The 13,847-nt window shown below is 35.9% G+C and overlaps 1 protein-coding gene and 1 long non-coding RNA gene across 8 annotated transcripts in view; both read left to right on the forward strand.

Moving 5' to 3' along the window:
- Positions 1-13,847, forward strand: part of LOC6033674 (band 4.1-like protein 4) — a 351,812-nt gene that overhangs the window by 231,988 nt on the left and 105,977 nt on the right. The window lies entirely within an intron of this gene.
- LOC119765609 lies at positions 1,023-1,628 on the forward strand. The gene is made up of 2 exons (XR_005276843.1): positions 1,023-1,230; positions 1,298-1,628. It is a non-coding gene; the product is annotated as an uncharacterized LOC119765609 (long non-coding RNA).

Below are 13,847 nucleotides of genomic sequence, written 5' to 3' on the forward strand. Positions count from 1 at the left end.
CCTGTTTCTTGGGATTTGCCTTGCGCCAAGTCCCCTTTTCCCAGCGTGGTCATGGTAATGGAATTAGGTTTTACACCACGTGAGCAGGTAGAGGTACCTACGTTACTTGAAGCTTTGAAGCATGACTGCTTTTTGCTGTATCATTCACCCTCGGTTTGCGAGTGATGTATGGAAATTGGCTCCGGTGCCGCTCATCCTTTTTTTGCTTGGTTGTTTTCCTCGGAAAATCTCTCTCTCTTTTCCCCAACCAATCCTGAGGCACTGAATTATCCGCACGTTCCGTGGCTTGGCACGGCAAGGTACCGGGGATCTGTTTGCCATAAATTCGGCGCAAAATTCAATCGCTACGCCAAACAAATACCATGTTTATTTGCCAACTAGGGGGAGAGCTCTACACTGGAGCTTCTGCGATGGAGGAGAAGGAAAAGCTCCATGAACGCGCAAACATGATATTCCCTGGGCCTATGTAAAGTATGCCGAGGATTTACCTCAACGAGACTGGAGGTTTTCCACGGGTACTGTTTCTTCTAAAGCATGTCTCAAGCTGGGAACTGAGACATTTATTGGAAATTGTTGTTTCCATGAAAAGGTGTTTGCAGCCTTTAAAATTGCTGCTTTGAAAACTCCAAAATCGAAAAAAGGGTTCATAAAACTGTTGAGATGATCGGGGTATTTAAAAACCCTCAGGGATATCACTGAATAAGAACCACTGAATAAGAATTACAGTCGTGAATTCAATGGACTCAAGTTGTTGAGGTGATAAAATATGTTTTTTTGGATACTTTGGGTAACCTAGACCGTCCCAAAAATTGATCCATACACACTAAAAAATTTGGAATATTACATTTGACGTAATCGTTGAATTGGCCTATTATTGAATCGTGTAAACGTATTTTCGATGTAAAATTATGTATATTATGATGTAAATTGATGAAATTCCCATTGGTACTCCTCTACATTATATAAAACCTAAAATTGCAGGTCAAATAACCCAATATTATGCTTTATTTGATGCACATAACTGGAGCATCAAATAAGATGTAATTCTACATCAAATGAAACCCGATTACACGCGCTTCAGCCGTTACATTTTCGTCCGATTGGTGAACTGTCAAAACGTTCGCCATGCTCGACGTCGCTAAGAATTTTGTTGCAGCAGTCATTTTCGGGCGAAACAATCTTCAATTTTGAACCTTTACTGGCCAGAACCTGCTACCGTTCAAGATAAAGGTAAGTTTATTAATGTTTAAGTGGTGAAACAGATCGCTGATGTTTTTTGTCGTCTTGTTTATGGCAGGTTGCGGCAGGCACCCATGATGAACTGTTCCGGCAAGCCGCTTCTTGTTCTTGGCTGAACACTTTCTTTCCATGTGGAAGTTCCCGGAGAGGATTAAAACGTAGTGCGCAAGAAGTGAGTTCTCTCCAGTTTTGCCACCTTGATGCCTTCTCCCGCGGGGTGTTCGACTGATTGCAAATCGCAAGCCGAGAGATTTCAAGTGGAACAAAAGCCAAGGGTGAAAATCCGGCGGAAAATTGAAGAAGAAAAACTATTTTGAGCAGTGATTTAAGTTGTGTCGTAAAATTATGATGTGTTACAATAAATACATTTTTGTTTTGGACAGTATTAACAGGCTTTTTTATTCCAATAAGAATTTTAAGATTCCTATTCGAAAAGCGACCTACCGGAGTCACGTTAAATGTAATTTTACACGACCTTTGATGATTTATGGTCGTGTAATTTTACGTCTTATTCAACGCGACATTAGGTCTGATTTGATGCTCCAGTTATGTGCATCTAATATAACCGAAAATTACACGTTTTTTTCGTAGTGTGTAGGGTTCAAAATAATCTCAAATGATCTCAGAGATAAATAAACCAAGATCGAAAATTAGTATTGACATGCCATAAGACTCTGTAACCCAGGACACATTGGAGCACACAAAAAAGTACACCATATTCTTTTTTTAGGTCACCTTTTTTTAAATGATTTTCGATTTACGAAACTTTTTTTAAGTCATGGCTTAAATAAAGAACGTACATGATTTAAATCGAGAATATGACTTGAATTAAAAATCTTCGGGATTTCGTAATATTTCGGAGAGTTTTAAAATGTTTAGTTATGTTATTGATAAATGTAAGCATAGTTTTGTAACATCTGGGATGTTCTAGTCCATCCGAAACTTCCGGGAATTTTGAGCTAGAGGCTTGCCAAAAATACAAGTCGAGATTTTGACTACGGATTCCACCCAGACTGCTTCATGGAGTGTGGTAGGCTACAGTGCATTGTTGTAACAACTTTTTGGGATGATCTGGGTCATCCAAGAACTGTTTGGAGTTAAGACCGGTGGATCTACCGACGTAACAAGCAAGAGGTCGACGGGTTTTGACTCCGGAAAATACCCGCATAGCTTCAGTGAGTATGGTAGACTACTTTGCTGAGGTGTTGGGATGTGTTTGGATGTCCTGGGTAATCCAAAGACTCCCTAGAGTTAAGATCTGTGAATCTACTGCCATAACAAGCACGAGGTCGACGGGTTTTGACAATGGAATATATCGTATAGCTTCAGTGAGTATGGTAACGACGCTTTGGAACGTTCTTGTCAAATCGACTTTTTTTATTTTTGTATTTGAATGAATCTTTGTTTATAGGGGTACAGGGGGTAATATGCACCCCCTAAGGAAAAACTGTGATGTCTCAACCATAACAGCATTTCTGTGAAAGAATTTAGTTAGATGTTTTTAAACAACTATTATTCAACGTCATCCAAGTGAAAAAAAAATCGTTTAAAACCTCAAAATTGTATAAAAATATTTGATTTCTATAAAAAAAAATGATTCATTTTAAACAACCATGCGGGGCAATGTGCACCACAACAAAGGGGTAAAATGCACCGGTAAACAGTAGTTTTCACCAGTCACCACTAGATGACACCGCTGTTTTTACAAAGGAGTAGCGAAGTGGTGCATTTTGCCCCAAATATACGTTTTTAATGTTTTTAAACTTGTCTATGTAGAGAATAGTGAAGATTATGGCAAAAACAATGCAAATCAATTTATACAATAGCAATAAATGTTTTTTATCGTGCCATAAAACATATTAAAAGTCTAATGAAAATTAGATGAAAACACAATATTTTTAAATTTTGCATAACTCAAGCTATTTTCACACTACGAAGCTCAAATGTTGCCAGCATTCTTTTGCAATGTTAAACTTCAAATTCCCATATTTTTTTCTACAGGAAAACTCTTCCTTACAACGAAAAAAGATGGGGGTGCATATTAGCCCCTCTCTCCCTACATCTACACTCTTGAGAAGTGATTTTCTGATCGATTTGGTGTCTTCTTCAAAGTTCCTAAAACTTTTGATTATGATTAGGACTTTTCAAAAAATTACTGGTACAAGGTTGAAATTTTCCGTTGTTTGCATTTTTATTTCCACTAAATTTGTGTTTCCAAAACCCTATTTTTTTATTTCAGATTTTTTTTTATGTTCTAGGAGACTAAAAAAGGCATTTTTTGTGCAAATGTTTAGGATGTTCCAAAATTTGATAACAGAGTTATGATATTTTGAAAAAAAAAAAAGATTTTCGGATGAAATTGAGAATAATGCTTTGAAGAGTTGTTAAAATCATTTTAAGTCGCAAAAGAAACAAACAGTATTCCTAATTCCAGACTAAGTTGCGATGGCCTAGTGGTTAGCATTTTTGCTTACCAATCCAAAAGACGGGGAATCGAACCCCGACTCGAGTGACTTTGATTTTTCGTTCATGTTTAGAGTTTAAAGATTTATATTTCCTATATACTTTCTCGTTGGGATCAGATGGGAATCGAACCCAGGACCATTCGCTTATAAAGCGAACTCCGTAACCAGTCAGCCACGGCCGCTCACTTAAGTGCTATTTCAGCTAATTGCACTTAAATTATCATTTGAATTGAAAATGCATTCCCCTGCGTAAAGTATCACTTTTAACATGTTTGCGTTTATTCATCTTTTGAATCTATTGAATTTTCGATGTACATTACCTCATGCAGTTTTTTTTGCTAAATTTGTTTTTTTGTTAAATCTTGCATTTTTTTAAACTATTGATTCTAAAACAACTGCACTTGTTCAAAATGCATTTTTAAACACTTTTTTCATTCATTTTTTTTTAATATTTGCAACAGCCTAGATAACAGTGAGAAATACTAATGTTTCCAAAACAATACATTTAAGAAGCTGTATATAAGCAACCAGCAGTCCAATCAACACTGGTCGATAAAAGAAAATTGAAGAAAATTTTATCAGTTTTCAGTTATTCATCATCATCAGTATTTTTTATTGCAATTTTTCCTTCCTCCATAACAAATTTTAAAATTGTAAAAACTGAATTTTTTTCTAAAAAATACCTTAAAATTCGTTTAATTGTGAAAACGAAAGAGGTGGTTATCACAAAATTTTAACATTTATTTTTATCGCAAGTTTGATTCTGCATTGGAGTGACAATGAAAAAATTGACATCAGGGATACCTTCTGACCCGACACGGCATCGAGGAAGCAAAATATTATAAATCGAGAACACCCATGAGAGATTTATACGTAGAAAGTTGTTTTTTACCTTCCTGATTAAGAATAAGTTCAATTCAAAATATTTTATCGGTGCTTCTTAAAATGTATTGGAAATTTGTCAATTTTGATGTATTTATTCTAAAAATAAATATTTCAACAAAGCTTTAAACTAGATTTTAAACCACCTCTAAAAATAGCGGAAAATATGTCTATTTTGTTCTCCTTAAACACATACAAAAATCAAAACCTAATAAAATATTTTGTAAATCCAACTTTTACAGTTTAATAAAACGCAAAATAAAAAAAAATGGGATTTTTTTATCTTTGTTAAAAAGCTTATTCCAACTTACATCTTTGCCGTAAAATTCCTTCTCAATATATTATTTATGTAAATTTATATGTCCATTTTGTATGACCAACCCAAAATATTGTATGGAAAAACTTAGGACGCAAAATGGCTTCTTTTAAGATATGGAAAGCATAGACAAAGTTTCCTCACAATCAAAAAATACAAAAACAATAATCTCGAAAATTAATATCCTCAACTGGTTTGTGATAATAATGGCGATTCTTAACAAATCTTAAAATATTGAATTTGAAGCCAAATATACGACAGAAAAACTCAGTTCTGAAAAAGTTAAGTTGTGTCACAGGTTATTTCAAAAGTTTTAACTAGTATAGTTTTGAGAATCTGAAACTAAATCTATTGATAATGTTACAAACCATTTAATAAAAAATCTTTGAAAATTGCAGTTCGAGATCATAAATGACGTAAGATTCAAAAAATTTGAACTCTTTTCTTAACAAACTTGTCTTGCATGTTTTTCCATGAAACCATAAACAGTTTGATTTTTTAATATTTTGGTCAGCTTAAACAATTTAATGTAAATTTTGGTATACAATTTGACTATCAGAATGGCTTGATTTAGTCAAAGCCTCTCTTCTACCCCGCACGGAATCGATTTGCGGTTCCGGTCGTTGGCCAATGTGTGGCATAAACTCGTGTTTGCACCCTCACTTCGAAACCCACCTCGTTAGACAAACCTCCCGTTTACCCTGGGCCAGCATCATCCCCCATGGCAACAACACCACAGACCCACCGAGAGCACAGAAAAAGGGAAAATTTATTTGTCTTTCGTGCTTTACGAGGTTATCATCCGGGGCTCATGTTGTCACATCTTCATTGGCTTCGTGTCTATCCATGAGAGGGGGAAGGGGGAGGAAAAGTCGACACAGCATTATATTGTTTCTTCCGGATTAGCCCCGGGTTGTGGTTGATTTCTTCTGCTGCTGGTTTCGATCCCTGGGCAACAAGCTGGCTGCCAGAGATGGTTGACCTTTTTGGGAAGCTGTTGGTTGTGGGAACGTCTGTTGGTGAGAAAGATTAACAATGTGTCAGCTCAATTAGGTGGGAATTGATAGAAGAAGAACTACAATTCTAAATTTTATTTTTTGAGTGAAAGTTGTGTTGGAATTTGCACTCAAAAAACCACTTCAGGTGTGAAAAATCCCTCACCTTACTGTCGAGCACTCAACCGGAAAATCCAACGTAATTCCGCTCGACCCCAGTTCTGACCCACATTTCGGCTCTGGCCAGAGAGTGAATGATGCACTTGTAATTTTCCACTCTTCTAACCTAATCATGGCAACGAATCGCGAGTTTTTCCTCCCCATCGTAACAGCTCTTTTCCAACGTCCATAATTGTACCGTACAACATTTTCCGTACTTCCAGACACAAAGTGCTGCTCAAAAAGAGGATGCTCCTCGTGCCATCGTGCCAATACCGAAAAGATCCACCCAAACCCCCCTTCTCTGCACAGGTTGCTGGCGGAAAATTATTCCCGTCCGAACGGACCCTCAACTGTGGGTGGCGCAGAGAGGAAGGAAGGATGCCATAAAGCTGAGTGAAGTTGGTAAAGCAACTAAAATAAACATATGTATAGCCCGGCCCGAAATAGACAACCGGAAAAGTGTTTCCCGGCCACCACCGCCGTGGCGAAGCGAGCTTGTGTTTCAGCACAATCCCTTGAAATGCGGGCGCTGCGCGCTGGCTGGCTGGTGTGCTGCCTTAACGACACGGAAGGGTAAAAAGTTTTGGAACTTGCTCATGTTGTTGGCTATCAGATCATCATACTTTTTTCCAAATTGTTCCAATATCAGATACCAAATAGGAACATGCATCATGAAAAAAGGTGACAAAAATTTTTTTAGGCGAAGAAAATTGATCATCACTCTAAAATGATCTGGGTTGAATTCAATTACACAAAAATATGCACCAAAATTAATCAGCATGGGCCGGTTGTTCCCTTCTTGAATCAACTGAAGAAATGTTTGATCAAAATCAATTGTGTTTCAAAATTCATATAATTTTGTGGTAAAATCATTAACGTCCTAGTTGGTAATCATTGATTAATGACGATTTCCATAATTTTATAAGGAATGGGGTAATCGTTACCAAAAAGTATCAGCATGTGTAGGGCACTATTCTAAACTATTCTTGTAGACGGAATTTTGTCAAAATATTGATAGCGACGCAAAATTTATACCTTTGAATAAAAATAATGGCAATGATGGACTCTGGAAGTCAGCTAAAGGGGTTACATACATGTTTATCGGCAAAAAAGTCAGAGGTTAGTATGAACACACACATCAACTTTTTTTAAAAATAATTTTCATGTATTTAAAATATACATTTTCTTCTAATAACAAAACAAATTTGAAAATATTTGGTTGCATAATTGCCGAGATATAGCAATTTCAAGTTAGCAGTTTTAAAAAACGGGTGCTACGATATCTCAAAACTGTCTTGACCAAATCGGCTCAAAATTTTGGTGAAAACTCGTTAAACCGATTCCGTGTGCATGACGAAGCCGGATATTCAAAAAGCTTATTTAAAAAAAGATAATAATATTATTAAGTTTTTTATACAAAAAAAAGTTACTTTTTGATTTTTTTATTTCAAAAAAGTAAATTTTAAAAATTGGGCTTCGTCATGCACATGGGATACATCTTGAGAGTCTTCACCTCAAATTTCAGCCAATTTGGTCCATCCCATCTCGAGATATTGTGGCACCCGTAAATCAACTCGGGGTTTAGAGAAAAACGCCAACAAAGTTTGACAGCCCACTCTGCGCATGGCAAAATTTTGAGCTTAAATCGTTTAAGTTTAATCATGAAATATCTTCATGAAACTCTCAGGAGTGATTAATAATCGTCTTTTGAGTGGATTTAACAAATATTTTGTAATATAAAATTTTGTGATTTTCTACATGTATGCAACCCCTTAACTCCTTTTGCATTTTCACAAAAAGGTCTACAAAATTCCCAAACTTATTGTTCACTACAAAACGTTTCCTAAACAACTTTCATTGCTAAATATGGCCTGTTCGTAAGATAATTCAACACAATTTCCATGTTCCAGCTCGAAAAATTTGCCTCTATTTCGCGTTATTTCAAAAAGACGGCTTTGAACATGTTAGAGTGAAACTGCATTTTAAAATGCAGTAATGCAGCAGATTAATTGTATAGAATTTCGCAAAAAAAAACATGTTTAAATGTATGTTATTATTTTGATTGGATGAAACTTTGTCCATCGATTCCTTATACAGCAATTCAACTTGAAAAGAGCTTAAACCAAAAAAAAAAACCTTTTCCGATCGGTCTCAATTTTTTCTGGAGGTGCCTTGGCCAAAATAATTAGACCCGTATTTTTTTGTTTGGACATTAGGGTGACCTGCATCGTGCTAGGGTGGTTTGAAAAATGGCAATTTTCGTCATTTTTCGCAAAAACCACTTTTTTTCAAAAAATACATATCTCCGCGTCATTTCATCCGATTTCAGCTCTCTTAGAGGAAAAAGAAAAGTGATTGGTTCGGAAAAATAGCTAGAAGTTTCAAAAATCTAGCTAAACATTTGAATAATACGTATGAAAACTTAAAATGGCGTTTTGACCGTGCCTGGACCAAAGAGCCTATATCTGAAAATATTTTTATCGGATTCCTCGGAAAATGTCACACATCATATAAAAAAATGACAATTTCAAACCGTAAGTTTCCGAGACATGATTTTTTGAAAATTAAAACTGCCACGCGCAAAAACAAGAAAATGGCGAAAAAGAAAAAAACACAGCTTTTTCACTAAAAATGCGATAACTTAAAAATTTCAGCGATGACCTATACATGTTTAGGTATCAAAATTGCCATGATTGAAAATCATTTTGCATTCAAATGATGAAAATATGTTTCTTTTATCAAATCTCGCAGTTTCTCTGAACTTATTAAATCAGTGCGATTTTTTTTTCATTCATAAGGTTGATAAGATTTCATAAGATTAGAATACATTTTATGAAACTTGATATTTTGTTTTAAATTTGATGGGTTTTTATTAGATTTGATAGGTTTCATAATTTTTTATTCGATCTGATATGTTTTCACACTAAGATTAGATTTGACTGGATTTGATTAGATTAGATTAGATTTGATTAGATTAGATTAGATTAGATTAGATTAGATAAGATTGGATTAGATTAGATTCAGGGTTGTTAAAATATCAAAATATCAGCTCTCAGCAACTACAATTATCCCGCCTGAATATTCATGCCTCAAATACAACTGCTTTTCTCTCTTCATTGAAACTCTCAGCGCCGAACATAGCCGAAGACGTTTTCGTGTTTACCCACTCGCGATTGACATTTTCCTTTTCTCTCTCATTCCCGCTTCCACGATCATCCTACCGCAAAAGCGTTTAACCACAAAAGCCGCCACAAAACCAATTTCGCAAACGCAGTTTGACGGGACGTCATGCGTGGTCGGATCCTAATCGCCATCTCGCGTTCTCTCATTGCAGTTTTTGGAGAGATTGAGAGACTCAGCGGTGAGAGCGCATAGTCGAAGAAAATGGAAGGAGTGATAGAGAGAGAATGACATCGCTGGGAATCACGAGATACAAGAAGAGATCTCTCAAGCTATAGTGACGGCCACTATACTCTCGGATATTTATGGTGCAGAGATAATCTATTGATAGCTTTTTTATCACTCATTTGCAACACTGATTAGATTAGATTAGATTAGATTAGATTAGATTAGATTAGATTAGATTAGATTAGATTAGATTAGATTAGATTAGATTAGATTAGATTAGATTAGATTAGATTAGATTAGATTAGATTAGATTAGATTAGATTAGATTAGATTAGATTAGATTAGATTAGATTAGATTAGATTAGATTAGATTAGATTAGATTAGATTAGATTAGATTAGATTAGATTAGATTAGATTAGATTAGATTAGATTAGATTAGATTAGATTAGATTAGATTAGATTAGATTAGATTAGATTAGATTAGATTAGATTAGATTAGATTAGATTAGATTAGATTAGATTAGATTAGATTAGATTAGATTAGATTAGATTAGATTAGATTAGATTAGATTAGATTAGATTAGATTAGATTAGATTAGATTAGATTAGATTAGATTAGAATAGATTAGATTAGATAAGATAAGATTAGATTAGATTAGATTAGATTAGATTAGATTAGATTAGATTAGATTAGATTAGATTAGATTAGATTAGATTAGATTAGATTAGATTAGATTAGATTAGATTAGATTAGATTAGATTAGATTAGATTAGATTAGATTAGATTAGATTAGATTTGATTAGATTTGATTAGATTTGGTTAGATTTGATTAGATTTGATTAGATTTGATTGGATTTGATTAGATTTGATAAGATTTGATAACATTTGATAAGATTTGATTAGAATTGATTAGATTTGATTAGATTTGATTAGTTTTGATTAGATTATATTTCATAGGAATTGACTGGAATTGACTAGATTAAGCTAAATTAAAATTTAGATTTGATTCAGTTTGATAAGATTGACTAAAAAGCAGAATCAATGTTTACACTTATAATGTGGCTCTCTTAAACTGCGCTAACTAACATTCCCGTTCCTTAAAATCGAGATCTACAAACTGACATGGCGGGCGCCGTTGGTGACCAATGGCTGTTACCTGTTCGCAACTGATCTAGCTTTAGCAATCATGGTGTTTTATCTTTTCCACTCATTCATGCATGCTGTTGATAAGGGAAACACCGTCGAAGCTTATAATCAGTAGTAGTCAAGGCACAAAACCCGAAAATAGCGATGCAAAAAGCAAATCGTGTAACAGGCCACTTTTTTATGGATCTAGACTAAATGGACCCTCCTGAATCCGAATCTGCCTGTTGATTTTCCAGATTCTCAAAGGGAACCGAGATATTCAAGATGGCGTCCAATATGGCGGCTGAATGGAAAAATCACAATAAAAAGATTTTTAAGTTCAATCAACTACTCAAATTTAATTAAATTGGGGTCGCTGAACTCAAATATGACCCCTAAAATACTCCAAAGTACTCAAGGAATGTGCAATCTAAGATGGCGGCCAATATGGCGAAGTAAGAATATTGGAAATGTTTATACAGAAATGTAACAGGCTATCAACAGGTCAAATTTAATTAATTTGGGGTCGCTGAACTCAAATATGACCCCAAGAATACTCCAAAGTACTCAGGGAACGTGCAATCCAAGATGGCGGCCAATATGGCGAAGTAAGAATATTGGAAATGTTTATACAGAAATGTAACAGGCTATCAACAGGTCAAATTTAACTAATTTGGGGTCGCTGAACTCAAATATGACCCCTAGAATACTCCAAAGTACTCAGGGAATGTGCAATGCAAGATGGCGGCCAATATGGCGAAGTATGAATATTGAAAATGTTTATACAGAAATGTAACAGGCAATCAACAGGACAAATTTAACTAAATTGGGGCCGCTGAACTCGAATATGACCCCTAGAATACTCCAAAGTACTCAGGGAACGTGCAATCCAAGATGGCGGCCAATATGGCGAAGTTAGAATATTGGAAATGTTTATACAGAAATGTAACAGGCTATCAACAGGTCAGATTTAATTAATTTGGGGTCGCTGAACTCAAATATGACCCCTAGAATACTCCAAAGTACTCAGGGAACGTGCAATCCAAGATGGCGGCCAATATGGCGAAGTAAGAATTTTGGAAATGTTTATACAGAAATGTAACAGGCTATCAACAGGTCAAATTTAACTAATTTGGGGTCGCTGAACTCAAATATGACCCCTAGAATACCCCAAAGTACTCAGGGAATGTGCAATCCAACATGGCGGCCAATATGGCGAAGTTAGAATATTGGAAATGTTTATACAGAAATGTAACAGGCTATCAACAGGTCAGATTTAATTAATTTGGGGTCGCTGAACTCAAATATGACCCCTAGAATACTCCAAAGTACTCAGGGAACGTGCAATCCAAGATGGCGGCCAATATGGCGAAGTAAGAATTTTGGAAATGTTTATACAGAAATGTAACAGGCTATCAACAGGTCAAATTTAACTAATTTGGGGTCGCTGAACTCAAATATGATCCCTAGAATACCCCAAAGTACTCAGGGAATGTGCAATCCAACATGGCGGCCAATATGGCGAAGTTAGAATATTGGAAATGTTTATACAGAAATGTAACAGGCTATCAACAGGTCAGATTTAATTAATTTGGGGTCGCTGAACTCGAATATGACCCCTAGAATACTCCAAAGTACTCAGGGAACGTGCAATCCAAGATGGCGGCCAATATGGCGAAGTTAGAATATTGGAAATGTTTATACAGAAATGTAACAGGCTATCAACAGGTCAAATTTAATTAATTTGGGGTCGCTGAACTCAAATATGACCCCTAGAATACTCCAAAGTACTCAGGGAACGTGCAATCCAAGATGGCGGCCAATATGGCGAAGTAAGAATTTTGGAAATGTTTATACAGAAATGTAACAGGCTATCAACAGGTCAAATTTAACTAATTTGGGGTCGCTGAACTCAAATATGACCCCAAGAATACCCCAAAGTACTCAGGGAATGTGCAATCCAAGATGGCGGCCAATATGGCGAAGTTAGAATATTGGAAATGTTTATACAGAAATGTAACAGGCTATCAACAGGTCAGATTTAATTAATTTGGGGTCGCTGAACTCAAATATGACCCCTAAAATACTCCAAAGTACTCAGGGAATGTGCAATGCAAGATGGCGGCCAATATGGCGAAGTATGAATATTGAAAATGTTTATACAGAAATGTAACAGGCAATCAACAGGACAAATTTAACTAAATTGGGGCCACTGAACTCGAATATGACCCCTAGAATACTCCAAAGTACTCAGGGAACGTGCAATCCAAGATGGCGGCCAATATGGCGAAGTTAGAATATTGGAAATGTTTATACAGAAATGTAACAGGCTATCAACAGGTCAGATTTAATTAATTTGGGGTCGCTGAACTCAAATATGACCCCTAGAATACTCCAAAGTACTCAGGGAATGTGCAATGCAAGATGGCGGCCAATATGGCGAAGTAAGAATTTTGGAAATGTTTATACAGAAATGTAACAGGCTATCAACAGGTCAAATTTAACTAATTTGGGGTCGCTGAACTCAAATATGACCCCTAGAATACCCCAAAGTACTCAGGGAATGTGCAATCCAACATGGCGGCCAATATGGCGAAGTTAGAATATTGGAAATGTTTATACAGAAATGTAACAGGCTATCAACAGGTCAGATTTAACTAATTTGGGGTCGCTGAACTCAAATATGATCCCAAGAATACTCCAAAGTTCTCAGGGAATGTGCAATGCAAGATGGCGGCCAATATGGCGATGTATGAATATTGAAAATGTTTATACAGAAATGTAACAGGCAATCAACAGGACAAATTTAACTAAATTGGGGCCGCTGAACTGGAATATGACCCCTAGAATACTCCAAAGTACTCAGGGAACGTGCAATCCAGTATGGCGGCCAATATGGCGAAGTAAGAATATTGGAAATGTTTATACAGAAATGTAACAGGCTATCAACAGGTCAAATTTAACTAATTTGGGGTCGCTGAACTCAAATATGACCCCTATAATACCCCAAAGTACTCAGGGAATGTGCAATCCAAGATGGCGGCCAATATGGCGAAGTTAGAATATTGGAAATGTTTATACAGAAATGTAACAGGCTATCAACAGGTCAGATTTAATTAATTTGGGGTCGCTGAACTCAAATATGACCCCTAGAATACTCCAAAGTACTCAGGGAATGTGCAATGCAAGATGGCGGCCAATATGGCGAAGTATGAATATTGAAAATGTTTAAACAGAAATGTAACAGGCAATCAACAGGACAAATTTAACTAAATTGGGGCCGCTGAACTCGAATATGACCCCTAGAATACTC

Source organism: Culex quinquefasciatus, chromosome 1 (assembly GCF_015732765.1).
Source record: "Culex quinquefasciatus strain JHB chromosome 1, VPISU_Cqui_1.0_pri_paternal, whole genome shotgun sequence".
In the NCBI taxonomy this organism is placed as follows: domain Eukaryota; kingdom Metazoa; phylum Arthropoda; class Insecta; order Diptera; family Culicidae; genus Culex; species Culex quinquefasciatus.